At 46.7% G+C, this 12,274-nt stretch overlaps 2 protein-coding genes across 6 annotated transcripts in view; both read left to right on the top strand.

The window, feature by feature from the left end:
* Window positions 1–12,274, top strand: part of LOC148513638 (FERM domain-containing protein 6-like) — a 160,967-nt gene that overhangs the window by 85,750 nt on the left and 62,943 nt on the right. The window lies entirely within an intron of this gene.
* The window catches only part of LOC148513639 (uncharacterized), a 15,458-nt gene continuing 8,358 nt past the window's right edge, over window positions 5,175–12,274 (top strand). Inside the window, exon 1 of the mRNA XM_088481619.1 lies at window positions 5,175–5,289. The gene's annotated coding sequence lies outside the window, so the exon portion shown is untranslated. The remainder of the gene's footprint in view (window positions 5,290–12,274) is intronic.

The following is a 12,274-nucleotide window of genomic DNA, read 5'->3' as shown; positions in this document are numbered from 1 at the left end:
CCACGGTATCTCGCGATACCCCGACACCGGAAGTGACACGTGTCCCGGCGTGACTGCGGGGGCCAAGCCAGTGTGAACATGGACAGTGTTCATCGGAATAGGGTCCGGATCAACTCACGACAAGAAGAAAGAAGAGCAAAGTAAGTGAGGCCTCGCTGGGACTTCTAACAAAAGACTTTCTATACACTACCACATTTGGGGGGGTCAAGGGACGACTACCCCCTAGGCTATTATTCTCCATCCCCCTTCATCATCCTCTCCATACCCACATCCATACCTGGTTGCCCCCCCCCCTGCCCCTCCATCCATTTTTTACGTTTCAATATTATTTGTTTTTACCTATTAGAACCATTTGTACTGCGGTATTACTCACCACTTTACTCCTAAGAGCACTGTGACTCTATTAAAGGAGTTAAATACATCTCTTTTGTGTCAGCTTGATATTTACATATGTATATATAGAAGCTTAGTTACACACCTAAACACATGCGCAGTCTTCATTTGTTGATTTAAGTCTTGGCTTATCTCACCCTTACCCATATATATCTTAGAAGGAAGGGGATTTCCTTCTAGACGTCCTGCTGCCTCATTTACTAGAACATCTAGCAATTTTACTGTGAGTGCTTGGCACCTCCTCTCGTACCACCGCAAGATTGCCCCACTGCCGGATGTTAGAACATTCTTACAGGGTGTTCTTCGGCTGCATCCTCCATTTCTCCCACCGGTGGCACCGTGGGATTTATCTTTGGTTCTCAGGGCACTGAAGGCACATCCCTTTGAACCCTTGGAAAAGGTGGGCTTGAGATGGCTTACAGCAAAGACACTTTCTCCTCGCCATTTCTTCAGCTCGCAGAGTTTCTGACTTGGCAGCATTATCATGTCATTTTCATCAAAATAGCTGTCCTCCATTCCAGGGCGGGCTACCTCCCAAAGGTTGTTTCCCATTTTCATATAAATGAGGAAATTGTAGTCCATACCTTTAAGTCTTCATACTTATCTATAGGTGAAGCTTTCCTGGATGTGGATTGGACCAGCTCCATCAGGAAATCAGATTCTCTCTTTGTGTTATATGGATTTCACAAACGAGGTTGGCCAGCAGACAAACAAACTTTGGCTCGCTGGCTTCATATAACGATTTCTCAGGTCTATACACAGGCTGAGCTACCTGTTTCTAACAAGGTGACAGCACATTCCACTCGCTCTGTTGGACCATTGTGGGCGGTAAGACATGGTGCCTCGGCTGTACAGCTGTGCAAAAGGCAGCCACTTTGTCTTCCGTTAATACGTTTTCAAGTTTTATGCTATTGATACGTTTGCCTCCCAGGATGCTTCAGTGGGGTGGCAGATTCTCCTCTCTACGCAGAAGCATCCTCACCCTTAAGGGAAATGCTTTAGGACGTCCCCAAGGTAGATCCTGTGGACACTATGGAACCCAAAGAAGAAATACAGAATTATGGTATACGCACCTGGCCTCAGTTGGGATCTGTTCTTTAGCCTTTTTTCACAGATTCCCTCTTCGTATGTTGAGTGTTTCTTGTGAAAGTTGTACTTCTTTTTCCACTCTTCGCCTCTTGCCGTTAGGCTTGGTTACAAACTGAATGCCTGCGGCTGGGGGCGGGGTATATAGGGAGGAGGACCAGTGCATGATGGGAGCTCCAAAGCTTTTGCTGTTTGGTGCATTGGATGCGATCCAACTACATACCCCAAGGTAGATCCTGTGGACCCTATGGACCTCGAAGAAAAATAATTATCAAAGGTATGTTATACCATAATTCTGTATTTCGTCCCTGAACAAGATCATGAGGCTGTATTGTAGGATGCCAAAAAAGAAGCTTATTGCTCAATTTATGATCTTTGTAATAGCAATGAGAGAGACACAGAGAGAGAGAGTGAGAGACTGACGTGTTATGTAGACACACACCAGTGGATTACTCGAACTATGAACAGCTCAGGTACTTAACCAGTGGTGTTGGTTTATTGAAGTATAGTAGGTACAGCCATACTAACTGCACACTGGCAATGGAGCGGAGCAAGGTTCTATACAGCTCACCAGCTAGTGAGTATATCATCTAAATGGGTAGGGGTGCAGGGATGCTTGGAAAGCTTTATATGCAGGTATTAACTTGGTGCTATGGTATTAACTTGGAGCTAAGTAGGAGACTTCTATCTCCCACCATGTACAGACAAGATGGCCCCTGTACATGCACAGTAGTGATCACAGCAGCCATCTTGAGAGAGGGCATGAAGCCTCCCTAAAGAACAGAAGTCTGCGAAGTAGTACACTCCTCTTTCAACTTTTTTTACATAGTGACATGCTAAATGCCTTTAGAGAGTATATAATGCAACTCCTCTTTCTCTGTGTCTTTTCCTGTCTTTGGTATAGATAGGTCAGGCAGTGTTTTTTTGTGGGGTCCTGGTGACTGGCACAAGCAGCACTTACACAGATTCAATGGCAGGGGGAAAAGTGATGCCAAGGTTCCCTTGTGCCATGTTACTTATCTGGTCTCTCCACGGCTGGCCGTCCTTACTCTGTGAGGTTGCTTTGGTTCAGGTGGCTTGCCCACCAGTATTGGCTGCTAAAGTTTGCCGCCATTGCCTGCTAATGTGCCCAGAGATTCCAGCCATGAACTTGCATGCATGCAGCTCCGGCTATTCTAGCAAGAACCTGGTTTCATGCCATTTTGTATATTGTGTATAGGTAAAGGAGAATGCTACATTTATGGAGCACTCCATATTTCAACAATATTTGCATACTCTCATGCAGAAATGTGTTTGTAATGCTAGATTTAGTGTACATGCTTTTTTCCTTTGAGATAGTGGCTCACTCAAGGTTGTAATCGCAGTGTTGGCAAATAATTTTATTTCCTTTTCAATCCTCCATGTCAGCCATTACAATGTTAAAATGCTGTTTCAATATACTTTTGAAATTAATTTTCATTTGTTAGTCCGCGACCTTTTTTGTTAAATAAATAAAGAAATCACTTCCTGTTCCAGCTCTTGTGTGAGGAGAAGCTGGTTACATTAGCTCTCCTACAGCCCCAGCTTCAGGGAGTTACAGCATCGGCATCCTGCTGCCTACACCAACAATTTGGGTGTCTACTTGCACAGGAACACCAGGTGCACTTGATGGACAAGTTTTTATCCACTTCTATTGCTGCTAAACCACAGAGATCAGTGGCAAACACAGGATTTTTAGAGGGGGGGCTTCCAAATGCTTGATTTTAGAGCGAGTGTGGACAGTCCATGAAGAGTGCAGAATTAGCACTTATCCGGCTTTAATATGTTACATACAAAGTATATTGTGTTGCATAATTCCAGCATATACAGGACCAGCGATCACAGTAAGCCATTAGATGCGGCAGTAGGTCCATCCTGTCTGAGCAGAATGTTTTTCTTCAGATGTGGGCATCATTCCAGAGCTTTGGAGCAAGTCCGGGAGTCTGGGGGAGCGGCAGAAGAACCTAGCACTGCCCTGGACATATTTATGTACATGTTGGTCTCCTTATGTACTGGATAGTGTATTATTATTATTATTATTATACAGTATTGATGGTCTATAGCAGTGCACCCCTAACAGTGCATGTTTTCCACATGTCCTAGTTGGTGCACAGGTATATTTATTACTAGCTGACACATTTGAAAAATTCCACAGGTGGCGCTAATCATTTCATTTGTGATACTAAGAACATGCAGCACTAGTAACGTCGTATTATATTACTATTTCTATTGTGGTCATGGTGTGTGCTGGGGAGGGGGGTTTCCAGGTAGATGGAAACCCCCCCTGCATTTGCATATGGAGATCTAGGTCAGAAAAATGGACCCAGGAATCCAAGATGGCCACCACATCTGCTAAACAGGTGGGAGTTTCTGATCCTCACAGTGTCCCCTCTGACTTTTAAACACTAGCTACTCACTCTAACATGCTTGGATGCTCTGCTGACAGTGTACTTATGCTGATGTGGTGAGAGCATTACAGGATGCTATGGGACCCATTATGAAGGCTCACTCTGCTAATCTGCAGCAGGCTGTCTCAGACATGAAATCCCAGCTTAAGCAACTATCTAAGAGCGTTGTTAATACTGAACAACGCATGGGAGAAACTTTTCAGGATGTTTCTGAACTTGAAACTAATTATGAGCAGTTGCAGAAATCTCATTACCAGCTGATAAAAGTAGATTACTTGGAGAACAGATCGAGGAGATGTAATCTCCGCATCATAGGACTTCCTGAACCACTCAAAGGGCCTGCCCTATTTACTTTTCAGCAGACATCTCTTTTGGAATTTTTACATATTCAGGATGCCTGCTCTGGCCTGCTTATTGAGCGTGCGCATAGGTTTGGCCCAGCACGCGCGTCTCCTGACAGCAGACCACATGTTATATTCAAATGTCTCAGTTTTGTTCACAAAGAACTGATTTGGTCCGCATCCAGGAGGAATAGATTTACGCTGGGAGGGATCTCAGATTTTTATTTTCCAGAAATACTCCTCAGAGGTCACCCGTGCCAGGAAAGAATTTTCCCCGCTATGTTCCCACCTCGTCAAGGAAAATAAAAAGTTTGCTTTATTGTTCCCCGCTCGGTTACGCCTTTTTGAAGGAAACTCTTTTAAAGATTTTTTTCAACAGTGGTGGAAGCTGAAAGTTATCTAATGGAAGCTGCTCTGCCTGCGGATTGTTCCTCTAGATCCCGTGAGAACTGTGATCAAATTACGTGAAATTCTTCTCTGTCTACTTTATTTTTCTTGTTATTACCTGATTTCTTGAGGCTGGTCTGTTGCTATTAGTCCTCTTTGCTGCCTCATTTTTGTATGTATATGCTACAGGTTCTGAAAGCATAATTGCATTTACATTGTACTTTAAGTGTTTAATAACCTTTGCATTGATCTCTGTTCTTACGTTATAGTCTGCCTCTTTCTGAGGGGCATTCAATTAGGTGCGAATTGCAAGTACGCTTCGACAAATTATTGTACTCGCCATGTTCGCCTCCTAAAAATGCGAATTTTATTTTTTTAATTCGCCTAATTCAATTTCCCATAAATTCGCCTATGTCGAATGCGAAATCAACAACGTTTGGCGAAGGCGGGAATTGTATAATTTCTCTCCACAGGGAGAATTTGGCACTCTCTTCGCCAGTATTTAAGCGAATTCGAGGTGCGTCAGTCTCTGCAGTAGGAGATGGCTATGTCAACTCAGCAGCAATCCAGCTCTCCGGCATCAGATGAAGATGAGGATTACCATCCTCCTCCTCCTGACTAAGAGAAGAGGAAGAAACAGCGGTTTCTAGGTACAGGTGAGTGGATTGTTTCTGATTTTAATTGCTGGTCTAATGTTATATGATTTACTTGTGTGTCTAGCATGTTTAAGGTTCTGTTCATCCTGCTTTATTTTGTTTGTTTCTTTTTGCAATGTGAATCCAAAAGTGTATTTTTATTTTGTTTTAGGTTATCTTGTCTGTCTGTTTTGCTGGGAGCCACATGTGTGATGTGTTAGTCAGCTAGATAGATATATTCAGTGGTGTAATAGGGCTGATCATAGTTCTGTATTATGCTGCACAGGAAATGGTTTTTCCTATTATTGTATTCTAATGTAGCACTGTTTATAAGGTCAAATGGCTGATCCTAGTGCTGTATGGTGGGTATGACATTGTGTATGAAGAAGCGGGGTGCCACACTGGATGGGAATGTGCTTTCTGCCCTTTCAAAATAGGGCAGGGCGTGTCAGCAGGCAGAAACAGCCTCATGGGAAACGCCACATATGGTCAGACGGTTGATCCTAGCGCTTCATTAGCAGTGTTCTCCCCAGAAAATTTTGCCAGCCATGTGGTATCAAGAAGTAGCCAGGTGGGGCCTTCGCAATAATAAAATGTTTTAAACCCTGACCTTAGAAGTGCCCATTATGCTGTGTCCACTGTAGGTATCCCCATATGCAGCACCCCCTGTATTTGTGTCCTTTATACAGTGCCCCCAGTAGTTTTCCCTTTTTTGCATTGCCTTCTGTAGTTTTGTTTTGCCCCTATGCAGTGTCCCCAGAGTGGCCCCATTATGCAGTGTCCCCAGAGTGGCCCCATTATGCAGTGTCCCCAGAGTGGCCCCATTATGCAGTGTCCCCAGTGTGGCCCCATTATGCAGTGGCCCCATTATGCAGTGTCCCCAGAGTGGCCCCATTATGCAGTGGCCCCATTATGCAGTGCCTAAAGGCTGGCCCCTTATGCAGTGCCTCAGAGGCGTCACTAGGGTTGGTGTCACCCAGTACTGTAATGCACGGTGACACCCCCCCTCCCCCCCACAAAAAAAAAATCGGGACCATGGAGCGCAGCTCCACGAACTCTTCCCCCTTACCAGTCCAGCAGTCACACTGTGCTCCTCATGGAATGCCAGGCGCACCCGGCAGGCGCGTCGATGCCACGCCCGATATTCTGGGTAGCAATGCTTAAAGTGGTCCTAGAGATGTGGTGGAAAGACCCCCCCCCTCCCCCGGCGATTTATCAATAAAAGGACAGCGTGCGCCTAAGGCGTGTAGCGCAAAAAAGGGGCGTAATCTTGAAAGAAAGGGACATGGCCATACAATACTATCCCTAATTCAAATTACGCCACACAGTAGCACAATCTTATCCACATTACACCGCACATAGTGCTAGAGATTCACATTATACCATAAAGTAGTGTCCCTTATTTATGTTCTGACACACAGTAGTACCCATTTCACACAATGACCACGTTATTGACACATACACAATGCCCACAGTAGTAGTGCCCCTTATTCAATGCCCCCAGTAATAGTGTCCATTATGCAGTTTCCCCTTTAGTAATACCCCTTTATGCAATGCCCCCTGTAGTTGTGCCCAATATGCAGTGCTTCCTGTATTAGAACCCATTATGCAATGCCTCCTATATTAAAGCCCATTATGCAATGCTTCTTGTATTAGAGCCCCTGATGCTGTGCCCCCAGTAGCTCCCCTTATGCAGTGCCCCCTAGAGTGCCCTTATACAGTACCCCAGTAGTGCCCTTATACAGTACCCCCAGTAGCACCCCTTATACAGTGCCCCCTATAGTGCCCTTATACAGTATCCCCAGTAGTGCCCTTACACAGTATCCCCAGTAGCACCCCTTATACAGTGCCCCCTATAGTGCCCTTATACAGTGCCCCCTATAGTGCCCTTATACAGTGCCCCCTATAGTGCCCTTATACAGTACCCCAGTAGTGCCCTTATACAGTACCCCGCAGGAGCTCCCCTTATGCAGTGCCCCCAGACAGTAGTGCCCCATATGCTGTGCCTTCTATAATGCCCTTATACTGTGCCCCCTATACAGTACCCCCAGTAGTGCCCCCAGAACACCCCTTATGCTGTGCCCCCTCCCCTGTGCAATACTACTTACCTATCTTCAGGATGTCCACTCCAGGCTGGCTTCCACCAGGAGGGTTCCGGGCGCGCACCTCCTTCTTCCTCATGCCGCGCGAGTGATGACGTCACCGCGGCCGGCGTCCAGAGCCACACACAGGCACATAGAAATGCTCTGTGCCTGTGTGTGGCTCTGGACGCCGGCCGCGGAGAGAGAACTAAGTCACTCCCGGCGGCGGAGTGCAGGACCTCGGTGGAGAGGAAGGGGGTGTGCTGGCAGCAGGTGCGGCCCGCGGGTCTGTATGCTGCTGTTTTTGGTGTCACCCCCTTGAAGGGTGACACCCGATGCGGGCCGCACCCCCCTTCTGACGCCACTGCAGTGCCTTATGCAGTGCCTCCAGACCTAAACGGGGGCACTACTGTGGGGACTACTACAGGAGGCAATGCATAGGAGGGACTCCTACTGTGGGCACTGCATAGTGGGGACCACTACTGAGGACTACTACTGGGGGCAATGCATAGGCAGACTACTACTGTGGGCACTGCATATGGGGGAACTATATAAACAGCGCAGCTTTAAGAATGCTAAAGGATTTTGAAAGGAAGTTTCCTCACGCAATATTGAAGCGTCTAGAATGATTTATAAGTTTGTGTGGGCATTTTTTACGGTTCAAATGCCTTTTGCACGAGGTAGAGGTGGCTTTGGGGCTGGGTAAATATATATTATTCCCCTTGTATGTTAACAAAAACCGTAGGTACATGATTGATTTTGTCTATGGAATTTTAAAAAAAATAAATTTCCAAAAATACTTTTGCTTTGTGTTTTTAAAATGTGTATTAAAAATCTGAAATTTTTTGTTTCAAAATATATATATATATATATATATATATAATATAATTTTCAATCCTGGTGTTTACAGACACACACACAAAGCAGCCACAGTAGAAGCTGTGTTGAGGAATAGATGTTTTATATATATATATATATATATATATATATATATATAAAACTATATAAATATATATATATAAAACTATATATATATATATATATATATATATATATATATATATATTATTCCCAAAAAATAACTGGACAGCACTCACAGAATCTTAGAAAGTGCTATATTCAATGATGCAACAGGGTGACGTTTCGTGGTGCAACCCTCTTTTTCAAGCTTCCAGCATAGCCACAAAGACAGATCTGTCTTTGTGGCAATGCTGGAGGCTTGAAAAAGAGGGTTATATTGTACATAGCACATTAGTGTGTCTGAATTTAACTAAAATGGCCGATGGGGGAAACTCCCCCAATCATTTGTGGAGACCAAAGCCATCAGCCACCACTGACTGCTCCGCCACCAGCCCCTCGGCAGGCCGCTTGATGTCACACCAGCCTGGCAGCTGTGTGTGTGTTATACTTAATATATATATATTATATATATATATAATATATGTTGGATATATATATATACATATGCAGCTGCCAGGCTGGTGTGACATCAAGCGGCCTGCCAAGGGGCTGGATGCAAAGCCCTCAGTGGAGGCTGATGGCTTCAGTCTCCACAAATGACTGGGGGAGTTTCCCCCATCGGCCATTTTAGTTAAATTCAGACACACTACTGTGCTTTGTACAATATAACCCTCTTTTTCAAGCCTCCAGCATTGCCACAAAGACAGATCTCTCTTTGTGGCTATGCTGGAAGCTTGCAAAAGAGGGTTGCACCTCGAAACGTCGCCCTGTGGCATCATTGAATATAACACTTTCTAAGATTCTGTGAGTGCTGTCCAGTTATTTTTTGGGAGTGTATGTATATATATATATATATATATATGTGTGTGTGTGTGTGTGTGTGTGTGTGTGTGTGTGTGTGTGTGTGTATGTATATATATATATATATATATATATATATATATATATATTAATATATAATATAATATAATATTTCTACTGCAGGGTCCATAGGGTATCCACAGGATACCTTGGCTATAGGCGATGGCGGCAGACATCCAGGCACCACAGAGTAAAATTTTCAGCCTCCCAGGATGCACTGGGGTCCCTCTCCTATACCCCGCCCCCGAGCCTTAGGCCACTCAGTTTTTCGGCGGTGCCTGGCCGGACCAGTCGCACCGTACAGAAGGGGGTCTTTTCAAGGCCCCTGAAGATTTCTTCGCAGCTGTGGCTGTACAACTAGAGTGCTCCAGCATAGGACAGTCAGTATTGACGTCCATGCTGTCACTCCTACACCCCGCCGGTACCAGAACGCCGGTACCGATCCGGGGATGCTGGTTGGTAGCTGGGGTCACAGCTAGCTGTGACCCCGGCTACCGGGACTGTGGCTGGATGCACGGGGGACAAGGTAAGCGGCGGGGTCCCGCGGTGGGCACCCGCCGGTAACACAGTCCTTTTTGGTCCCCAGGCAGGGGGCTCTCTGGGGACCGGCTGCGCGTGGGGCCAGGTACTGATCCTGCGCCTTCCACTAGACCACCAGGGACAGCGGGCCACAGCATGTGCGGTACAGTGCGGCGTCCCAGGGGTTAATAGAAGGCCAGGGGAGAACGCCTTCCCTGTCTCACAGCCGGCGTCTCCCCCGCTGCACAGTGCCATTCCGCAGCGCTCTGAGCGGGCTGTGTCAGCGCTCCTCCCCCGGGCCCGCTTCCTCTCTGCTCCTTGGTGGCCATTTTCTCACTATATGTGCTGGGAATGACAAACGCTGCTGGAAGCTGTTACAGGTGCCATTGTGGTCCGGGTGCCCCGCATACCTCTCCTTCAATTAAGGTCAGTGTATGCAGCACTGTTTCCTACCAGGCTCTGGTCTGTGTAGTTGATCGCAGTGCTTGTAATGCAGGATGTTATCTGTGCATTGTATGTGACTTAAATGCTAGCGCTGTTTGCCTGTACTTTCATTTCTGAATGTGAGCCTTTTTCCTATCCCTGTTCTTCTGCTACAGCCCTTGCGGTGCGGTGTTGCAGGGAGTTTATTACCTCACAGTAAACGTGGTTTTTCTGTGTGGGAGGTCACATACACTCCGTTCACACTCCTCATGTCTGAAAGTGAACGAGGATATCCTCTTCCAGCTATAATGTACTGTTATCATGTGCAGTTAGTGGAGGGATATGTAGACGCTGAGGGTTTATGGAGGGCATGTTGTATTATATATCACGCCCCACTTCTGTCACTGTGTCTGCACAAAAAAGGGGACCGCCCTCAGCTGGCTCAGTCCTTGTGGGCAACGCCCCCTGCGTTTCCCCATAGGCGTTATCGCAGCGAGTGGTGGTCTCATCACATGCAGGGGTCCCTAGACAGTTGATGGTACCCCAGTGTATCCTGTTTTTCGCCCCCCCCAGGTCTCGCAGGAGCCTGTGTCGGTGAATTTATTGTCCAAATGGTATAACACCTGATGGACGTTTTACAGGGGGAGTCACCATTTCGGCCTTCTGAACGGCCTTTTCGGGTCTCGGACGGGTAAGGACATGACGTCTGATGACGGTGACATTATTGACTTTTTCAGACACGAGCCCCTTAGTGCAAAGGAGGCGTAGTCTGGGTCTAAAGTCTATATACCTGGCCTTATACGGGCAGTCCGTGCGGCTTTGGTTATTACATATCCCCCGTGGCTAAATCCAATTATGCCTTCTTTAAGGATAAGGGTGTTGCCACTGTAATTCCTCTATCTGGTCAAGTGAATCATTTAGAGGAGGTGTGGAAAATCCGGGTAAGCGGTTCCAGCCTCAAAAACGGTTGACCTTTTGCATACCCCTTTGCGGATAATTATTTTTCCGAATGGGGGTTACCTTTATGGGTAGATTCTCATGTTACACGCCTAGTGAGGAGTGCTACGTTGCCCATGCCCTCCAGGTCCTCCTTGAAGGAGGTTACACATTGCAAGGTGCAAATATATCTAAAATCCAAATTATTCCCTTGCTGGAGTGGCTTCCAGGCCGGCTATGGCCGTGTGCTGGGGGGCCAGAGCCATGGAACGCTGGGTAGGTTACTGGATCTCTCTCCAGCAGAGCAGGTGGATAGTGGCAAATTCTCAGAGACTTAGCCACGTTCATAATGAGACAGTCTTACATATAGCCTGCTCCTTTCCAGAATCTCCTCTGCAGCAGTAGCGGCTCGGCAGCAGTAGCGGCTCGCCGCTCCCTGTGGTTGTGCTCTTGGAAAGCGGACGCAGATTCCATTTGGAATGCTTTGCCTTTTACGGGATAGGTCCTGTTTGGCCCTCATCTGGACACAATTGTGGCCTCGCAGGCAGCAGCTATGTCTGCGTGTCTGCCATCGGCTACAGTCCCATTGGGGTCTGGGGCTTCGTCTTTTCGGACCTGTGAGGCCAGGGTAAGTCTAAAATATAGCTTTCCAAGACAGCCAGTAGCCAGGAAATCTGCTCAACCATAAGAACAGGCTTGGAGTACAAGACATCCTACTCCCAAGTTGGACTATAAGCCTTCAGCCTCACGGGACGGGCCTCCTCTCAGGGGACCCCAAAGTTGGAGGCCGGCTTCTCTAGTTCGCCCAGTGCTGGTGTCTGACCTCCACGGCCACTGGGGTAAGAGAAGTATTTTCTTGAAGGTATGTCCTCTCCTCCCGGTAACCGCCTCCCAGACGGTTTTTCGTTACAGGTCTTCTGTCAATTCAAGACAAGGCCCTGTAATTTTTGAGGGTGTTACACTCTATGTTCCAGGCAGGAGTTATAGTACCTATTCCATTGCCCCAAAGGGGAACGAGGTATTACTCCATCCTCTTTCTGGTACAGAAACCCAATGGGTCTTACCTGGGCATCCTCAACCTCGAATCCTTTAACAAATTCTTAAGGGTTCCTGGGTTCAGGAGGGGGACCCTGCATTCCATCATTCAATGGAGCCAGGGAATTTTGTGGTGTCGTTGGAAATATTCAGGATGACTACCTGAATGTCCCTTTTTTCTTAGACCACCA

This window comes from Taudactylus pleione, unplaced genomic scaffold (assembly GCF_031769625.1).
Source record: "Taudactylus pleione unplaced genomic scaffold, aTauple2 ptg000275l, whole genome shotgun sequence".
NCBI classification, from domain to species: domain Eukaryota; kingdom Metazoa; phylum Chordata; class Amphibia; order Anura; family Myobatrachidae; genus Taudactylus; species Taudactylus pleione.
This window is presented reverse-complemented; position numbering and strand designations above follow the sequence as displayed.